This window comes from Pleurodeles waltl, chromosome 8, assembly GCF_031143425.1.
Source record: "Pleurodeles waltl isolate 20211129_DDA chromosome 8, aPleWal1.hap1.20221129, whole genome shotgun sequence".
Lineage (NCBI taxonomy): Eukaryota > Metazoa > Chordata > Amphibia > Caudata > Salamandridae > Pleurodeles > Pleurodeles waltl.
In genome coordinates, this window is record NC_090447.1 from 994996718 (window position 1) to 995010236 (window position 13519).

Consider the following 13519-nt stretch of genomic DNA (forward strand, 5'->3'; position numbering starts at 1 on the left):
ATGCAACACCCGCTTCAGGAGGCTGACGACGTTGCAACCCCAAGCAACATGGTTTTGGGGTACCATGCGACCGGACTTTCAACGCAACATCGCTGGGCGCGGAAAAACTATGCAAAGCCTGCCTGGACCTGAGGTGCCTGTCCAGATCGACGAACCGCTCTGCTGCGGAGAGGAAAAACAACGCACGCTGACCCAACCGAAGGAGGAATAACGCATGGTCTCGCTTGCGAGAGAGAAATCGATGCATCGCTAGCCTTTTTCAACGTACAGTTGTAAGTGTAGTGTTATTTTGACGGATCCCGGATACTATTTCACACTAACAATGTTAGCACTGTTATCTGAAGGATTTAAGACTCTTTTTGCTTTTTGATTCATAACTTGACTTGTGTATGGTGGATTTTTGTCAGTTTGGTCTTATTTAGTTTAGATAAATATTATCTATTTTTCTAAACCAGTTTTGTGTCAATTTGTAGTGTTTTCACTGAGTTACTGTGTGTGTTGGTGCAAATACTTTTCACCTAGACTTTGAAGTTAAGCCTGCCTGAGCATGCCAAGTTGCCAAGGGGGTGAGAGGGGGTTAGCTAAGGATGATTCTCCTTTTCCCTGACTAGAGTGAGGGTCCTTGCTTGGACGGGGGTAACCTGACTGCCAACCAAAGACCCCATTTCTAACATTGGTAGCAGCAATGGGATTGGACTTGTATTTGTACATGACATACAGTGATTAAGTGTACACTACTGTTTTCAGTGCAGACCACTACGTGACCACACATTACTTGTCTTGTGAGTTTAGCTTTTTCTCTTTTAGGACTCTTTTTTTTCTACTTCCATATTTTTCTGATCCCCTGATTGACTTTTTTTGAACTGCATTTAGGAACCTGTTTTTCTGCCTTTGCAACTTTGTACTTTTAACTTCTCATCATGTCTCAGTATAAAGATGCATCAGCTGGAGCTGCTTTTGATTTAGAGAAATTGGGGAGCTAGACAGTTGCCCAGTTAAAACAGTTCTGCAAAAACCTTGCTTGTCCCATTAAATGCTCCACCAGGAAGGAGGAGCTGCAGAAGGCACTGAGGGCCTGGGTAAAAGCCAAGGAAGCTGAGGGGCACACAGAGGAGGAGGATGAGGAAGAGGAGGAGGTGCAATCCATTCACAATGGTATAGTGAGTGAGCCTGTTATGTCCAGGAAGAGAGTCTCCAGGGCAGGTAGCAGTATGCCCTCCAATGGTCTGACACCTGAAGATTTACAGGACAGACAGGCAGAGAGGGAATACCAATTGTAGCTGGAGAAGCTCAAGATGGAGCAGGAGAGGGAAGAGAGAAAGATGGCCATTGAGGAAAACAAGATACTGCTGGCTCATGAACTTAGCTTGAGGGAGCTAGATCCAAGGAGCTATTCCAGTAGAGATGGTGGCAGCAAATGTCACAGTGCAGCCTGAGAGGAGGGTGCACATTCCTAAAGATCTTGTGAAAGATTACAAAAGGGAGGATGACATATTCTTGTGGTTCAAGAGGTAAGAATCTGCTCTCCAAATGAATCTGGTCCCTGAAGCTCATTGGGGGGTGGGTCTGTGGAAGCACTTTGAGATAGAGGTCAGGGATCCTCTGAAATCCTTCCTCAGGGACTCGCCTACTCTATCATGAAGGATGCCCTACTCACCAGATATAGTCTCACCCCTGAGCAGTACAAGGAAAAGTTCAAGTCCTATAAGAGGAAGGAATCCCAAACACGTTTGGAATGTGTTGATTCATTCTGCAGGTCACTGGATGGTTGAGTAAAGGGCAGTAAGGTGACAACGTATGAGGTACTTTACAATTTGATTGCTTGGGGCACTTGTACAGTTTATCTTATACAGAGCTGCACCAGCACCTAATTGACAGCAATCTGACTGACCCCAGGAAGTGGGGTAACATTCAAGTTCAAAACACCTTACCACCCCCAAAGTAATGGTCTGGTTGAGAGATTCAACCGTACCTTGAAAGGCATGATAATGGGCCTGTCAGAGCCCTTCACGCTAAGTGGGACGTCCTCTTGTTAGGCCTTCTGTTAGCTTACAGGGAGGTGCCTCAAAAGGGACTTGGCTTTAGTCCTTTTGAGCTGATCTATGGCCACCCTGTGAGGGGACCTTTAAGTCTGGTGAAGGAGGCGTTTGGAAAAAGCTCCTAGTAAACCCCCCCAAGGATGTATTCAGTTACCAGAATGCCCACTTTAGGGGTCTCACACAGGAGAACCTAGAAGCAAGCCAGGAGGATATGAAACGCTGGTATGACCATAATGCCACTGTGGTCGAGTTTCAACCTGGTCAACAAGTATGGGTGATGGCACCAGTGGAGCCTAGAGCCTAGTGGACTTGCAGACTCTTAGGAACCCTTTGAGAGTCCTGCACGTGAACCAGCTCAAGCCACACTCTGAACCGACTCAATTGGCCATGCTCCTAGCGACAGATGATGGGGTGGAGGAGGAGGGTGAGCCTCTTCCTGACCTCCTGCCTGCAGTAGAGAAAGATGGGTCTATGGAGGGAGGGAATCTCTACCCCTCCCTGACTGCAGCGCAGCAGAAGGACTGTTGTCAGGTGCTGGGACAGTTCGCCTCACTGTTCTCCTTAATCCCAGGGGTCACACACTTGTGCACACATGATGTGGACACTGGGGACAGTACACCCATTATAGAGAAGGTTTACAGGGTAACTGACAAGGTCAGAGCTAGCATTAAGGATGAGGTATCCAAGATGTTAACCCAAGGGGTATTAGAGGATTCCAGCAGTCCTTGGGCCAGCCCTGTGATTTTGGTCCCAAAGGCCTCTGCACCCGGTGCCACCCCAGAACTCTGGTTCTGCGTGGACTACCGGTGCCTCAATGTGGTCAGTAAGACTGACACACACCCCATCCCCTGAGCTATTGAACTCATAGATTGGTTAGGAACAGCCAAATACCTCAGCACGTTTGATTTCACGTCTGGGTATTGGCAGATTGCTTTGACTGAGGGGGCCAAGGAGAGATCCTCATTTTCTACCCCAGATGGGCACTTTCAGTTTAAAGTGATGCCATTTGGTATGAGAAATGCCCCTGCCACCTTTCAGAGGTTGGTCATCCAGGTGTTGGCTGGGCAGGATGAGTTCAGTGGCGCCTACCTGGATGACATTGCTGTCTTTAGTTCCAAATGGGAGGAACATTTGCAACACCTCTGCAAAGTGTTGGAGGCTCTGCAAAAGGCAGGCCTCACTATTAAGGAAAGCAAGTGCCAAATAGGGCAGGGTTCTGTGGTGTATTTGGGACACCAAGTGGGGAGTGGTCAGGTGGCGCCCCTACCGCCAAAGATTGATACCATTCTGGCTTGGGACTCTTCCAAGACCCAGACTGAGGTGAGAGCCTTTTTAGGCCTCACTGGCTATTACAGAAGCTTTGTCAAGAGTATGGACTGGGTTGACTTCCATGAAGCAACCAAAGAAGGTGATCTGGATGGAGGCTTGCCAGACCGCTTTTGATGCCCTGAAGACTTCCATGTGCACAGCACCTGTGCTGAAGGCACCTGACTATTCCAAGGAGTTTGTTGTGCAAACAGATGCCTCCGAGCATGGTATAGGAGCAGTACTCTCACAGCTTAATGAAGAGGGCCTAGATCAACCTGTAGCCTTCATTAGCAGGAAATTACTTCCCAGGGAACGTAGGTGGAGTGCCATAGAGCGTGAAGCTTTTGCTGTGGTCTGGTTGCTGAAGAAGCGAAGACCCTACTTGTTTGGGACTCACTTCCAGGTTCAGACCAACCACAGGCCCCTCAGATGGTTAATGCAGATGAGGGGTGAGAATCCAAAACTGTTGAGGTGGTCCATTTCCCTGCAGAGGATGTACTTTATGGTGGAACGCAACCCTAGCACAGAACACGCCAATGCTGATGGTCTCTCCAGATTCATCTGCCTTAGTGATGAGAACTCCCATGAGGTTGGGTAGTTGCCCCCCACTTCAGCTGGGGGGGGGACACGCATTACACTTGGCATCCTTGGCCTGGTCTCCCTTAAGTTTTTGCCTCTTTTTCCCAGGTTGTTGATGTGTTCTGGACTTGCTGTTTGTGTTACTCTGGGCACTTTACCACTGCTATCCAGTGCTAAAATACAAGTGCTCCTATATAAACTGTATGTGTGATTGGATTTCCATGATTGGCACATTTAATTTAATGGTAAGTTCCTAGTACAGTGCATTAGAGGTGCCCAGGGCCTGCAAATCAAATGCTGCTAGTGGGCCTGCAGCACTGTTTGTGCCAACCAAATTATTAGCCCTGCAAACATGGCTCAGACCTGCCACTGCAGTGTCCGTGTGTGCAGTTTTAAACTGCCAATTTGACTTGGCAAGTGTACCCACTTGCGAGGTCTAAAACCTTCCCTTTTCTTACATGTAAGACACCCCTAAGGTAGCCCCATTGGCAGGGTGCAGTCTATGTTTAAGGTATGACTTTTACTAATGTGTTTTATATGTCCTGACAGTGAAATACTGCCAAATTCGGTTTTCACTGTGCAAGGCCTATCTTTCTCATAGGTTAACATGATGGCTACTTTTAAATGTGATTAAAGTGTAGATTCCTTTGGAAGCAGATGGACATGTGGAGATTGGGGTCTCTGAACTCACAATTTAGAAATACATCTTGTAGTAAATTTGGTTTTGAGATTGTGTGTTTGAAAATGCCACTTTTAGAAAGTAGGCATTTTCTTGTTTAAGCCACACACTATTCACACCTATACACCACCCACACACCTTACAACACACACCCTAACACATCACCCTACACACACCAAACGCACACTACTCACACAACACCCATGGCACCACAAAGACACCCCTGATTCTCTGTGGAGGAGCTAAGGGTCATGGTGGAGGAAATCATCAGGGTAGAGCCTCAGCTCTGTGGAGCACAGGTGCAGCAGATATCCATTGCTAGGAAGATGGAGCTATGGCAGAGGATCGTGGACAGGGTCAATGCCGTGGGACAGCACCCCAGAACAAGGGATGACATCAGGAAGAGGTGGAACGACCTACGGGGGAAGGTACGTTCCATTGCAGCAAGACACCAACTCGCTGTACAGAGGACTGACTGTGGACTGCCACCTCCTCCCCCACAACTAACTACATGGGAGGAGCAAGTCTTGGCAATCATGCATCCTGAGGGCCTTGCCGGAGCAGGAGGAGGACTGGACTCTGGTAAGTCAACTCTATACTACTATCACCCTCCTACCTGCATGCCATCAGATACCCCCTAACTCACCCTCACTCCCATCACTCCACCACTTCCCACAGGCCCCACCATCACATCTCACTCATCCCAATGCCAAGCCCTGCATGCCATACCAATTCATGGACACCACTCGCAGACCTGCATTGACACCTATCACCAAAGCATGCACACTAGATAAAATCAGCGATCCCACCACATACCAACTCACACAAGTTAAAGCTGTCAGGGCAAATACAACCAAAGAGGGCAACCCACCCATGCACAATATGTCACACACAGAAACAATAACACAGCATTTACATCATCACAGGTATCCTAGCCAATGTCAGTGGAGAGAAGGTGCCAGCACAATCCAGACCGCCCACAGAAGAGGCCCACAGTGATGACAGCTTCTCTGGTCACCTGGATGTGGATGACCAACCTGGCCCATCAGGATCCTCTGGACAGTCGGTTACCCAGCCACAATCACACACCACCACAGAGCCTATACCCTCAGTATACACCACCACAGCACCCACCCAGCGTACCCATGCCTGTGTCCCCAGGACACGTCAATCAGCAGTGTGTCCACCACTACAGGGACCCCAGTGCACACCTTGCTCCCAAGAAAATCAGGGACCTGGAGTCAGTGGGCACACGGTTCAGGGGACAGAGGCACAGGATTGCAGGGGCACTGGGAGGAGTGTTGTGCGCCTGGGGGAGGATAGGGCCAGGGAACTGACTCTCCAGGAGGCACTCACCGAGATCTTGGGAGCATACCGACATTCCCAGGATACACTGGGCCAGATCCTGGCCAACGTGCAGGGAAACAGGCGGCTGCAGGAGGGACAGTATCAGGGGATCAGAGAGGACTTGCAGGCCATCAATACCACCCTGGTCTCCATTGTAGGGGTGCAAGCAGACATGGCCAACATTATGAGGGAGGCAGCCTCACAACAGCGGGCCCCTGCCACTAGCCAGACATCTGAACTACCTTCCACTTCCACTGTAGCTAGTGAACAGGAGGCCCACCGGCACACCTCCCCTGCAGAAGGTTGAACCACCCCGCAAATGTTCCCTATGATCCAGGCAGAAGCCAGAGACTATTGCCAAGGCCCCCCTCCAAGAAATGAGACTCTCCTAATTGTCACCCTTGTGTCCCACACAGTCACCCTGTCCACTGTGAACTGGCATTGCTCCCCTTCCTATGTCCCCTTGGACAATGCATCTGTGCTACAAATCGACTGGAACTATACCCTGGGCTTTACTCCATGATCACCCCATCCCATTGCACTTCCCCCTCTTCTTCTTGGCACTTCAATAAACACACTTTGAAAAAATACAAGTATTGAGTATGTGAAATGATTTAAGTATTTATTTGTTTAACAAGGTTCAAACATTCCAAATCAAATGAACAGTACTGTTCACATAGGATAGACCTGTAGGCACCAACATCTGCAAAAAGAGTTTCCAAAGGGTAGAGTGAGTGGGCATAGAAGTGGGAAATCACAGCCTGCCAGTGACAATGTGAAACAAACAAATGACAATGAAATGGGAAGTTCCACTGTCTTACCTGTGTGACATTGGAAGTATTGACGAATCACTGCAGTTCTGTTGTCCTCATCGTCATCCTCTGCCTCCTCGTCTTCACTGTCCACAGGGTTCACTGCTGCCACACGGCCATCTCCAGCCTCCTCCTCCTGCAGAAAAGGCACATGGCGTTTCAAAGCAAGGTTATGCAACATGCAGCATGCCGCGATTATCTGGCAGACCTTCTTGGGTGAGTAGCAAAGGAATCCACCTGTTAGATGGAGGTACCGAAACCTGGCCTTCAGGAGGCCAAAGGAACGTTCAATTATCCTTCTTGTTCGCCCATGTGCCTTCGCCCATGTGCCTCATTGTAATATTCCTCTGCCCTTGTCCTGGGAATCCTCAAAGGGGTCAGTAGCCATGATAGGTTGGGGTAACCTGAGGCACCTGCAAATATTGAGGAACAACATTTAGCCACACACTATGCCACATGGCCCACACCATACCCATACACCGACATCTATTGGGTGGGAACCAGGGCTCACCTGTTAGCCACACCCTGTGCCTCTGTAGTTGGGCCATCACATTTGGGATGCTGCTATTCCTCAGGATAAGGGCATCATGCACTGACCCAGGATACCTAGCATTGACGTGGGAGATGTACTGGTCCGCCAGGCACACCATCTGGACATTGATTGAGTAAAAACACTTTCGATTTCTGAACACCTGTTCATTTTGCCAGGGGGGGGGCAAATGCAATATGTGTGCCATCAATTGCCCCAATGATGTTGGGGATATGTCCCATTGCATAGAAGTCAGCCTTTGCGGTTGCCAAATCCTCCACCGGGGGAAAACAATGTAGCTGCACATGTGTTTAATCAGGGCAGCACTATTGAGAACATTGGCTGTGACATTCCTGCTGCCAAGCCCACTGTCACTTGGAAACAACCAGTTGCCAAGAAATGAAGCACAGATAGGACTTGCACAAGAGGGGGGATCCCAGTGGGGTGACGGATAGCAGATATCAGGTCAGGCTCCAGTTGGGCACACAGCTCTGTGATTGTGGCCCTGTCAAATCTGTAGGTGAGGATAATGTGCCTGTCCTCCATTGTTGCCAAGTCTACCAGGGGTCTGTACACAGGGGAATGTCTCCATCTCCTATTCATCCGCAGCGGTAGCAATCAATGGATCAGAAGCGTGAGGAGCCGGTCACAAACTGTACATTGTAGCCACAACAGTACAATGAATGATGTTAATTTGAAATGTATAAGTGGCATTTGTCCTGTATCTCCAAATGTGAACTGTGATGCAGTTATAATCCAGGGCCTGCCCCCCCTGAAATGGCGTCCCCCGTCCTGTGGAGAGGTGGAAGTGCGGTAATTCCACTGACGTTGTGATTGGGAACCGCCGTGAAACGCCTCATTGGATAACATTAGGCCCTCTGGGGTACAGTGGCCAATGGTGATGTACGACGGTGGTGACGGTATGCACTACTGCGGACGTCACGGCCATTTTCTATCTGTTCACTCACTTGCTACCTGACCTTCAACAGGAGAGGACCTACACTGCATGTGGTGCTGTGACCTGTGTCTGGAACCTACCAGGGCCCGTGTGACTGGGGAAATGGCCCCTGCCTTCACCTCGGCAGAGTTGAAGAGACTGGTGGATGGGGTCCTATCCCAGTATGGACTGCTGTATGGGCCTCCAGACCAACAGGTGAGTACATTGTGAGCACGATGCATGGTGCATGAATGCATGAAGTGATGTGTGTTGAGGCCTCATGTCGGGAGGGTTCGTGGATGTCCCCCGGGCGGCATGCAGCTTGTGTGCTGGGCCATGTCTGTGCAAATGGGGATGGGAAGGGGTATGGTAGGCCATGAGTATAACAGGCAGGATGGTCTGAATTATACATTTTCCTGTGTGTATTTCCTCTGCAGCTCAGCGCCCATCAAAAAAAGGGTATATGGTGTGCCATCGCCAAGGACGTGCGGACCCTGGAGGTCTATGGAAGGCAGAGCACCCACTGTCATAATCAGTGGGAGGACCTGAGTCACTGGGCACGGAAGATGGTGGAGGCCCAGCTGGGGATGGCCTCCCAACGAGGAATGGGTGCCCGCTGAACCCTTACTCCCCTGATGGCCCGCATACTGGTGGTGGCCTATCCGGAGCTGGATGAGTGATTGAGGGCATCACAGCAGCCACAAGGGGGTGAGTACAGTGCCCATCATTACAACTTACGCCTGATGGGGTGGTATCCGGGTGGGGGATGTGTGTCTGTGGGTGCTCCTAGTCCAGGCCTGACATTGAAGAGTTTGTCCCATGTTGGGCAGGGTTCTGATGTGATATTCCTCGTACCAAGCTTGTAGTCATCCAAACTAGGCAGGGCTGTGTGGGTCCCAGTGTCCCTCCCCGTGCCCTGGTGACTAGCATTGTTCCTGGTAGTGCATTGCATAGTATATAGGTCTGTTCCCTGTGTGTGAGTGTGCTGCGTACGCCAATGGTGGTGTTTGTGCAGCCATTGACCCAGTGTATCTTTTGTCTCTCCCCCTCACACTCCCTTTTTGTTTTGTCATCCTGTCCTTATGTGCATTAGCATCATCTGGCAGAGAAGCAGAGATACCGGTGACGGACGGAGCTGCATCCCACAGGACCCAGGAGGCAGAGTCCACCGATGGTGAGGGCACCAGTGGAATGGAGGGCAATGGCAGCACCACGGCGGAGACTGTAGGGGACAATTCGGACACAGACACCTCCTCTAATGGAAGCTCCCTGATGGTGGTGGACACCTCTGTGCCCATCCCAGCTACAGGTACAGCTGTCACCCCGTACCAGCACCGCCCTCCCAGCAGCCCCTCAGCGAGTTCCTGTGCCCCCTCACCCAGGAGGGTGGGCATCTCCTTTGCCCCAGGCACTCAGTCCCTGCTCCAGTGAGCCCTGCTGCCCTGAGTGAGGAGGCTATTGACCTCCTGTGATCAATCTCTGTTGGGCAGTCAACCATTGTGAATGCCATCCAGGGGCTGACAGCCCAAATGCAACAGACCACTGGCTTGGCGGCCCAACAAAGATCAATCCAGGCTCTAGCTTCCTCTCTGATTGCAGCCATTGTCCCTGTTTCCCCCTCCACCCTCCAACTTCCTCTTCCCAGACCCATTCCCCTCAACCCCAACCTATCCAAAGCACACAAGCAGACCAGCATGCACACAAGACAATACACAAGAGTGGCACAGGCAAACGCAAGCACCACACATCATCCCACAGGCACTCACACAAACACCATCCAGATGCAGACATAACAATATCCACTGCCTCCACTGTGTCCCCCTCCTCCTCCACCTCCCTCCCAGTTGCGTCTACACTCACACCTGCATTCAGTACATTTTCATCCACTACCGCCATCACCAGCACACTTATCAGTACACACACTTCACTGGCAGACACCACCCCAACAGCCATGCACACGTCCCCTGTGTCCTCTCCCACTGTTTCTGCCCCCCTCCCAAGGCACACAACCGCAAGCACTCAGACACCCAACAGCCATCCACCTCACAACAGCATCCAGCCCAAGCACCTGCACCCAAACACAGCAGACAGACACCGCCTACAACCACTCCTCTTCCTCCACTCCCAAACCTTCTCCCTCTTCCCATCCCAATGTCCCAAAGCAGCTTTTCCTCTCCACCATTGACCTCTCTCCTACCGCTACCCCTGTCCTTCACATCTGGCCAGGGTGGCTATAACCCAGGTAAGCACCTCAGCCACCCAGTCCACGGGTCCAGTAGTGTCCACAACAACTCTTTATGGTAAAGGATCCAGGGCACCAAGATGCCTCACTGAAAGGGTGGCTGCCCCAAGTGCTGGCAGGAAGGACAAGGACCCCTTCCCAGCTGCTGCCCTGAAGGGCAAGGAGCCCTCCCCAGCTGCTGCCAGGAAGGGCAAGGAGCCTGCACCAAGTGCTGCCAGGAAGGGCAAGGAGCCTGCACCAAGTGCTGCCAGGAAGGGCAAGGGGCCTGCACCAGCAGGCAGGAAGGACAAGAGGCCTGGGGCTGGGACTCAGTCAGAGTCCCCACCACCAACCATGGTTGTGCAGCCGTCCGAGGCTGCAGGGGATGGGCAGGAGCTTTCCTCCACATCCACCAGCACCACCACCATCAGTGGGCAGTGTCCTAGGCTGCAGGGGATGGGCTGGAGCCCCCCCCACCACTACCAACAAGCAGTAGCACCACCAGCAGTGGGCAGCAAGCCGAGGCTGCAGGGGATGGGCTGGAGCCTCCCCCCACCACTACTAGCAGGAGTACCACTGCCACCACTGAGCAGCCGTCCGAGGCTGCAGGGGATGGGCAGGAGCTTCTCCCCACAATCACCACCAGCACCGGCAGCACCACCACTGCCACCATTGAGCAGCCGTCACCGCCGGCGGACATTCTGAAGACCTGCCTCCATGGGCTGTTGTGCTGCCTGCCCCCTGCAAATACTGTGGGTGTGACACCCAGCTGAGAGACTGTGACCTTGCACTCCCCAATATCTACATCACAGGGCATGATGCCCCCTCCAGAACCGGTGGGTAAGACACTGAATGGACTCCAGCTTGTTGTCTGCTATGCTGCTGCCAGTTTGGGAGAGGAATTGTTGTGGCCTCTCCCTCCTGGCAGCAGCTATGTCTGCCAGGGACTGCTGGAGTCCACGCAGTGGGGAGTGTGTGCCTTGGATGGCAGCTGTGTTTTCATTAAATGTTATGAGGCACATCTGCACTCCCTCTAGGCTGCTTGCCATGGTCTCCATCCCCCCCCTGCACCTGCTTGTCCCCCTCCCGCTGGAGTCCTACCACTGTCCTCTGAGAGATGGTCTCTGGGTCCTTGGAGTCCAGGGCTGTGTCCGTACTGGCTGGTGGTATATTTTGGTTGTTGGGTGGTTCATGTGGAGACCCCGCAGCTCTCTGTGTCCTCCTTGCAACTGGAGGTGGTGTCAGAGGGATCCTACGACATCCTGGAGAGTTGGTTCATTGATGGATGTCAGCTGGTCATTCAGGTCATCATTGAAATCCAGGACAGGCAGGTTGGAATGAGGAAGCCATCATCCTCTGCAATGAGATAGTGTAAAATCAATCTTAGATTGTTGTAGCAGTTGACATGGTACATCATTTATGTGGTAGTGGAGGCTCAGTTACTAGTTAAAGGGCCAAGGTTGTTATTGTACTTTATGTGGCATATATTTTTAGCCCCTTGTGCCACTGGACTGTCACCTAAAGGGATGCTTTGGTGGTGCTTTGGGCTGCGTCCTATTTACTAGGTGGCATTAAGCCATTTATTTTGTCTTGACACCACCTTGTGAATATGACCCCTTCCCATGCAGCAATTTGCGTGGAAGGGGCGTGCAATGGCTGTTGATGTGTGTAAGCCATACCAACATCCATTGCATTTTGACACTGCCCCAGATTTACATGTTTCTTGATAGACCTGAGGCAGCACCAGTATTTAACACCACCTTATGGATGGCATTAGCAGGGCACAATATTGACAAATACTTTAATTCCGCCTCATGTTTTCCTTTGTCTATGTGTGCTGCCTTCCACAGCATACATGAGCAGAGCAGATTGCCCTATGAGTTTCTTGTTGTGCAGGATGGTGTTCCCTCCTACACAACAATATTTTCCCCCTCAATGCAGCCATCCTTGCACTATAGTGCAAGGGATTCGGTGTTGGGGCTGTGCAGCTAACTTACCACTGCCACAGGGGTAGACCCAGTCACAGCCCGTATGTTTATGATTTTCGGTCGAGACTGCATTTTCTAAATGTATGTGCATGATCCACCCTAATTTGAGACAGAGGCACCCACCTCTGCCGGTCTTAATCCTCCAGGTCAGCACTGCAATCAGCGCTGCCCTCCAGATTATATTCCCACTTTCGCACCAGCCTTTGCATGGCAGTCTATCCACCATGCGAAGGCTTGAGGAAATTACTGCCCATGCACTTGGCATTGGGAAGCCCCTTTGTGCTTTCCACTACTCAATTTGCCAGTAGTGATGAGCGCAACCCATCATTGGCGCTGGCTATATTACAAGCAAGCATCAATGTTGTGGTGAGTTTTCCACAGAGCTGGCAGGCCGAAACACGGTTTCCACCCACTGTCCCAGCATACATTTTGTGATTCCTACAGAGGGAAGACTGCACTGGCGGTTTTTCCAACATAGGACTTTGCCAGCCACCAATGTCATACTGGGCACCATAATGTTCACAGACATGTACCATGTGTGTATTTGTTCTATAGTTTGCCCATTCCCATGTGGGTAATATGGTTGTGTGTGAAATATTGTGGGTTCACCAAGTATGTGTTGTGTTCCACAGGTTGCAAGCTTTAGTGCAGATTTTTCTATTGTGGCACGGTTCAGGTCAGCACCAATATGTGTAGCTCAACACTGCACCAGGTTAGTTACGCAAGGAAATGCCATGTTTACTGTGACACAGGACAGTCCTGCAATTCCCCCTGCAGATGCACTGATTTGTTCTCCCTGCACCTAGATGGTAATTGTTGCAGCATGATGAAGGAGTGGCTGACTTGAGGGGTTGAATAGTTTATGTGCAGGGTGGTGCCCCTTCCTGCACATGTACAAGTCACGTTAGCTAAGGTGGCCTTTCAATGTGTGCTGCAAGATGAAGCACACATGTGTTATGACAATGCAACAAAGAGGTAGGGGAGCATTTTTGTGAGATACACCACCCTGAGCCCACTCAATGGTATTGACTTCTGTCCTAGTCTCAGATGTCTAAGTTGTGTGGGTACAGGAGCGTCGAC